General features: G+C 37.8%; 1 non-coding gene across 1 annotated transcript; it reads left to right on the forward strand.

Moving 5' to 3' along the window:
• The first annotated feature begins 6,139 nt into the window (after positions 1-6,139).
• On the forward strand, positions 6,140-6,246 carry LOC144454730 (U6 spliceosomal RNA). The gene has a single exon (XR_013483232.1). It is a non-coding gene; the product is annotated as a U6 spliceosomal RNA (small nuclear RNA).
• Positions 6,247-7,897: the final 1,651 nt, after the last annotated feature.

Raw genomic sequence — 7,897 nt, forward strand, 5'->3', positions numbered from 1 at the left:
TGTCAAACCCAGAGAGGGTTCTGTCAAACAGTGTGGTGAGGGGAAAAATATTAGACTGAAAAGAACCCGAATTCTAGTCTAGAGTCTTTCATTAACTTACTACGTGACCTTAGGAAACTTATTTCCGCTTTCTGGATGTAGTTTTCTCATCTACAAAAAGTAATTGTTAGACCAGATTGATTGATTAAAACAATTAAGTGCCTTAAGTGTACACCGTACTGGACATTAGGGATATATTTAAAAAAAATTAAATATGCCTGACCTCAAGGAGTTTACATTTTATTTGGGGAAAACAATAGTGTAATTCAAAGTAGATACAAAGTAATTTATGCAGGGAAGGACCCTGCAGCAACTAAGGAAGAGAAGCTAAGCCAATTTTCTTAAAACTGTGAACTAACCTATAATATATTTAGGCTCTTTTTTTTAAAGAAGGAAACCTAAAATTATCCCCTTGGTTTGTGAATCTCTCTTACTCTGAATACATTATAAAGCAAGGGTTCTTAAACCAAAGTCTTCAGCCTTTTTTATTGATAGCTGTATTTTAATATTATTGATCTCTTTTACAATCCTATGTATTTTATTTTGCACACTGAGGCATACTCTTCAGTGAATGGGTCCCAACGTATCACCACACTGGTGTCCACCACACATACACACACACACACACACGCAATGAAGAACACCACTCCTTACTAGCCCCCCTCAAGCCAACAAGTACTTGGTAACAAGAAACTCAGGCTTACCTCTATATTATATTCAAATCCTGAAGAATAAATCTATGGTAAACCATCCACTACCAAAAAGGACACCATATCATCTCTAACTGTGAAGTTCCTGTACTTTCAGGGTCTGTGCACTGACCTGGTGTCTGGAGATATTGTAAGGTTCTTAGAGTGAGTAGGAAGTATTTATAAGGTCCTATGCTCCAGTCTGATTTGAATCATTTTCTCAGGGGAGATCACGTTCTTTGAGAAGACAGTTATTCATGTGAATGCTCTTAGAAGCTTTTGACTCTTGTGACTTCCTCTGCAGAGCAAGTTCCTTCCAGACTTTATGTAAATTCGCTGGGGAGAAACATAATGAAACTGATGCTCTCTATCTCTCCTCCACCCCCAGGGAAATGGGTTCCCTGGTATAATCTGAAATCCTACCACTCTTTCTAATACAGGAATATATTGGGGAAATGGTGGAAATAAGTGTCCGTTTTTGCCACATCCCACCTTTAATATTAAAAAAAAGTTTTGAAGAAATGGTGGTTTTAGATAACAAGATAATATATTCTGTGTTATTGTTGGGTCTATTTTAAGATGCTAACAAGTGGGGATATTGGGAAAGATTTCACAAAACAGGAAGAGTGGAAATAAGCCTCAAAGAAAGTCAAATACTCTGAGAGGTAATAATAATAATGATTACAATAGGACAAGAACAACAACTATCCCAGCAGAGGAGATCAAAGTTACGTAGGAATATGAAGAAGGAATGTCATGTCAATACTCCTGTTGGCTACTGACATTATAACAAGGATGTTTTCATTTAAGCTACAGAGAATTAGCTTACATTCTAAATACCTTTATTCAACTACAAAAATGGCTATTTATATCCACTTGCATTAGTCTGTAGAATATTAAATAATAATAATAGCAGGATCACTACTTTTCCTAGGACTATTTCTAACTGAATCCGACCAAAAAGATGAGAAGAATGAAATGATGATGAGGAGGAGGAGGACAATAATTAGGTAGAGAGGCTGTCTGCTGTAGCCAATAGAGATCTTGGCTCAGATTGTGGCAGATCTAGGTTCAGGTCTTGCTTCTAACACATATTGGCTCTATGATGCTGAGTAAGTCACCAAACCTTTCAGTGCCCTAGGTAGCTATATGGTACTGGAAGCTGAAAATTCAAACAACAGCAACAGATTTGCATTGGTAGAGGTATTATCCTTATTAGAAGCTTACATTTCACAGATAAGATTATAAGTCCAAACAGACAAACAAAAAAGGTAATGTTTAAATGACATTGATGTAGAAAGGAATTGATTATAATCTCATTATATCATTTCAGGCACTTATTAGCTATTTGACCCTGGGTTAGTCACAATGTCTTTGAGCCTCAGTTTAATCAATCATAAAATGGGTACATAAATGCATTTGCATTGTAGATTTGTTGTGAGGATCAAAAGAAGCAGTAAGTGTAAAGCAGTTTGCAGACCTTAAGAGCATTATTTCAGTGGGTTGTTTTATAATCACCATTATATTATTATCAGCAGCAACAGCATAGAAACTGACTTATGAACATGTTTACAGGCCAGAAATGATGCATCAAGTTCAAGAAACAGCAAGTTATCTAATTTATCTAGGAAGTAGAGTTTGTGAAGGGGTATAAGATGTGTTTTTTTATTTTTCTTTTTTGTATCATAAGATGCAATAAAGAAGGTAGGTGCAATAGAAGCAAGATTATGGACGGATTTAAATTCCAGTCTGAGTTTACAAGAGGCAATGGAGAGCTACTGAAGATTTTTGAGAAGGGGAGTAACATGGTCAGATCTGTGCCTTAGGAAGATTATTTTGTCAGTTGTATGGAAAATGGATGGAAAAAAGGAGATTGGAAGCAGAAAGGCCAATTAGGAGGCTATTGTAATAGTATAAGAAAATGGTAATAAGGGTTTTAAGTAGGGTAGTATTCATGTGACTAGAAAGTCTGATCTTGTGAGATGTTATGGAGGTAGAAAAGCTACTCTTTCACAGCTGACAGCAACAGAAAGGAAAGATTCAAGAATGAGTCTAGTTGAGAACCTTGTTTACTAGAAAGATTGTGATACCTTCAATATAAAAACAAAGTTTTGAAGAAATGGTAGTTTTAGGTAACAAGATAATATATTCTATTTTCCATATGCTGAGATTAAGATGTCAGTGAAATATTCAGGTGGAGATTTTTAGCAGGCAGTTGGCTATTGCCAATCCTGGAGTTCAGAAGAGATATCTGGATGAAATTTGTAGATTTTGGAGTCATCTGTGTAGAGATGATAATTGTACCCACTGATGAGATCATGAAGAAGGAGAGTGTAAAGAAAATTAAAACAAAGATCACATAGGATAGACTCTTGGGTAGTAGCCATACTTTAGAAAATATAATATAGATGACAATCTAGCAGAGGATTCTAAGAATTACTGAACAGGTAGTATAAAAGTCAATGTCCTTAAAGTCAAGGAAGCTGAGAATATCCAGGAAGAGAGGATGATTGGCAGTATTAAAAACTGTAAAGATATCAAGGAGAATGAGAACTGAGAAAATGCTACCAGATTTAGTGCCTAAGAGATTGTTGATAATTTTGGAGAGAGCCTATTCAGTGTGTTGTTGGCATCTGGAAGATAGGATGATAGGGATTGAGAAATGAATACAAAGTGAAATATCATGGGTGATGACTATAAATGACTTTTTCTAGTTGTTTGGCTATGAAAGAGAAGAAATATAGGTTGATGGTTTGAGGATGGTGGGAAGGGAATGCAGGGTAAAGATTATTTGAGTATGAAGGAGACACAAGCAATGGGTAAGGAGTTAGTAGATAGGGAAAAAGAGAACGTGATAAAAGAATAAGTTCATGGAAGAGATAGGAGAGAATTGGATCCAAGTTACAAGTGGAGGCCTTGATTTGCACAAGGAGAAGTGCCTTTCTACTTCATGGATGAAAACAACGGGAGAAAGAATGGAAAGGCTAATATTGACCGTTTTTATGGAGTAAGAACAAAGAAACAGTAGAGTGCAAAAATATAATAGAAATTGTCAATTATATGTTGAAGACTCTGAAAGTAGAAAAGGTAGGTCTGAGCAGGAGAGGGAGGGACCGTTGGATTGATAATAGTGGTAATGATGAAGAATGCATTTTAGGGGAATGAGATGGGGTAAAGATAGAAGGATAAGAAATTAAGATCAAAGAGAAATTTCAGAATTCAGTATTATGGAGGTAGCACAGTTACGGCCAATGCTGAGGTATGTGGCTGATGTAGACTAGATGCAAAACATGGGAATTGAAAATCTTGATAGATTTGGGGGGCAGGATATTTGAGTTGGCATCTGTGTAAAAATGCATGTGTGCACATGAGGGTAAAGTTTGGGACAGAGGGGAATACAATGATGATTGTACTGTCCTAAGAATTATGGGTGAATGACCTTCCTTGTCTGAGGCTTGTAGATGACTATAACAACTATCTGGACAAAAGGTTGTAAATGTATTATGTGAATCTCAGGGGAGGAAGATACTGAGTGATGACAGCTGAAGCAAGGTCTGGAAATAAATGGTAAAAAGAGAAGGACATTGGGGTGTTTCCTCTTTCTCCCTGCCCAGTTTGTAAAGCATGAGAAAAAGAACTTGGTTTGGAGGAAGATGGCCAGGGAAGTAATGTTTTCTAAAGGGAACCAGGTTTCTATAAAGGCAAGAAAGAATGTCAGAGGAAGAGATCTAAGATAAATGGAAATTTGGTAATGAAAACATGGATATCAGAAGGCACATGGGAATAGAATGGCTAGAATTATTGGGACTGGAAATGGGGGAGGACTGAGGTTTGTGGAATAAGAAGTACCAAGAGTCAGTAGCAGGAGAAGAATAATTATACCTCAACATATGTATACCTCAACATATGGTGACTAAATTAAAGAGAGGAAGAGAGGAGACTTTGCTAGCCATGGCACGGTGTATCAGCAAACCTAAGGGGCTAATCTGGCATAATAGCATTTATCATTTGATATCGTCCATGAGGTTTTCTTGGCAAAGATACTGGAGTGGTTTGCTGTTTCCTTTTCCAGTGGATCACCTTTTGTCAGAACTCTCCATTATGACCTCCCATCTTGGGTATCCTTACGTGGCATAGTCACAGTGTTGTTGAACAATGCAAGCCCCTCCACAACAAGACAGTGATTTAGGAATGGTTCATAGCATGGGGGAGGTAGAAAGAGATAATAGCATGTGGTCTTTTTTCCATAGCTTAAATATCACTTAAAAGAATAAAAAGGAAGAAAATAATATTCATTTGTGAAGGAATCTACATTTTAATTAATGGAAACAATTCATATAGGAGAATTTAGCTCCAAGGCAGTTTAAAAAGTTTAATATTTTTAGGGTGCACAAACAGAATAAATAGAAAGGCCCAGTAGTCCTTAAACAAGTAGGGTAAATATCTATGCCAAGGGGTCTGTAGAGCAATATTGTAGGAAATATGGCAAAGTCTGATGCTTCCTAGGGTGCAATGCTCTAATGAACCCCAGATCTGTTGGGAAGCCAAACCTTTGTCCACAGGGATCATTTATTCTGATATTAGGGAGACCCAATCCTTACTCTAGATGAGTTCATGATGGAAAATTGAAGATAGAACCAATGGGGATTTGCAGACATACAAATATGAATATACATACATACATATATACACACACATATGCATATGTACACACACATATATATATATATATACACAGATGACAGAATAAAACGTTTATGACCAGTAATATATGGAATACATGATATATATATATATATAATATGAATATATATATGTATGTATGTATCCAAACAGTTAACTATAAACTATATTATAAACATAGAGATGTTTTTCATTTTGTTTGTAAATACCTCTCTTGGGGCTTACTGGCCAGATTTCTTTCTTAAAGACCATTCCTTATACTCAATTCACCCTGTCTCTAATTGATTGGACAATAGGTCCTTGCCCAAGCACCACTTAATTGTTATGTTTTGGGCCCTCCTAGCTCAGAGTGAATGTAAATAGTAACTGTTTCTCTTTTGGCCAGCAATCCTGAGGGTCTTCCACTCCCCGTTTGATTTTTTTTTTTTTAATTAAAGAAGCCATCTCTTGACTCACTTCTTAAACAGGCCTATTCATTGAATGGGTGTTGCCTCACTCAAAGTGAGGATCTGAAAAGACCTTAGCTTAAAGAGGCCAAGGTCTCCCACTACATCCTGAGCCATCTCCAGTGGTCTTAATAGATATCTGGCCACTGGACCCAGATGGCTCTGGAGGGGAAAGTGACGCTTGTGGCTTTGGACAGCCTTCCCACACTCAAATCCAATTCAATTGTAAGTCATGTTATTATCTTCCTGATGTCATGGTCATCTCAAGAACGAAGGATAAGGGTGCTTGCTTCCACAGCACATATACTAAAATTGGAATGATACAGAGAAGATTAGCATGGCCCCTGCACATGGATGACATGCAAATTCGTGAAGAGTTCCATATTTTTATAAGGTAAATTATCTCACATAAAGCAGACAAGAAAAGACTTTTGCAGTGGAGGGGAAGTGGGGGAATGTGAAAGGGAATGAATGAATCTTATTCTCATCAGATTTGGCTCAAGGAGGGAATAACACACATACTCAATTGGGTATGGAAAGCTATCTTACCCCACAGGAAAATAGGGGGAAAAGGGATAAGAGAGTGGGAGGGGAGGATAAGGAGAGGAAGGGCAGATAAGGGGGATGATAAGGAGAGGAGAAGGCAGATTGGGAGAGGGGGTAATGAGAAGCAAACATTTCTGAGGAGGTACAGGGTCAAAGGAGAGAATAGAATAAATGGGGGATGGGATAGGATGAAGGGAAATATAGTTAGTTTTCCACAGCATGACTAGTATGGAAGTGTTTTATGTGACTACACAAGTATAACCTGTATAACAAGTATAGCTTGCCTTCTCAATGAGGGTGGGTGGGGAGGGAGGAAAGGAGAAAACTTGGAACCTAAAGTTTTAAAAACAAATGTTAAAAAAATGTTTTACATGCAACTGGGAAATATGATATACAGGCAATGGGATATAGAAATCTATCCTGCCCTACAGGAAAAAAGAAGGGGAAGGGGATAAGAGAAGAGAGTGGGGGGAGATAGAAGGGAGGGTAGATTAGGGCAAATGGGGAGAAAATGTGGAACTCAAAACCTTGTGGAAGTGAATGTTGAAAACTAAAAGTAAATAAATTAATGAATCTTAAAAAAAAAAAAAGAATGAAGGATAATGGGCAGCTAGGTGGTGCAGTTGATAGAGCACTGGCCCTGGAGTTAGGAGGACCTGAGTTCAAATGCAGCCTCAGACACATAACACTTACTAGCCTGTGTGACTCTGGGCAAGTCACTTAACCCCATTGCCTAAAAGAAAGAAAGAAAAAAAGAGAGAGAGAGAAGAGAGAGAGAGAGAGAGAGAGAGAGAGAGAGAGAGAGAGAAAGAAAGAAAAAGAAATTGTACAGATTCCTTAAGAATCTGGCCTGCTTGTATTGGCATCACAAATATACGGACTCACTAGAAGTCTGGCCCCACTTCTATTAATGTTACAATAAACTCACTACTTGGACTGAAAGAAGGCTTGAGTGGTTGAATTCTTTCAAGGCAGACCTTCTGCCCTGTACCCTTGCATTCTAGGGTTCCTAGCATCCCTAGACTGAAACAATGACATAGAGAGAAGCAAAGCTTATTGGCAGAGAAAGGCCAATTAGGATCTCAGGTCCCTTGGGATATTTAACACGCAGGCTAATTATGAAGATAATGAGCTCTCCCCCTGGATCAAGCTTCCCTACTAGGTAAATGATCCCCACCAGGATAAATCTTGCCCCCTTATTAATACTTCCACCCCAGAGTACAATTGGCTTAATCTTTGATTTTCTGGTGCCACAATGATGACAAGACAAGACAGGACTGTTGTCTCCTCCATGCTATATAGATTCTGTAAGTAAAACAGTTGCAGATGTGGTTAGATGACAGATGGAATATTGTATAGAAAGATAGTGTTGAGCTTAAGATATATAGGTTCATTTTAACTAAGAAAGATACACTTGACATGGTGGGCTGCTGGAGACTGAAATGGGCAACTTGAGTTAGGTTTTAAAATCTTGTCTTCCCTGGAAGCCTGAAC

Source organism: Phascolarctos cinereus, unplaced genomic scaffold, assembly GCF_003287225.1.
Source record: "Phascolarctos cinereus isolate Bilbo 61053 unplaced genomic scaffold, phaCin_HiC Scaffold_726;HRSCAF=1367, whole genome shotgun sequence".
Taxonomy (NCBI): Eukaryota; Metazoa; Chordata; class Mammalia; order Diprotodontia; family Phascolarctidae; genus Phascolarctos; species Phascolarctos cinereus.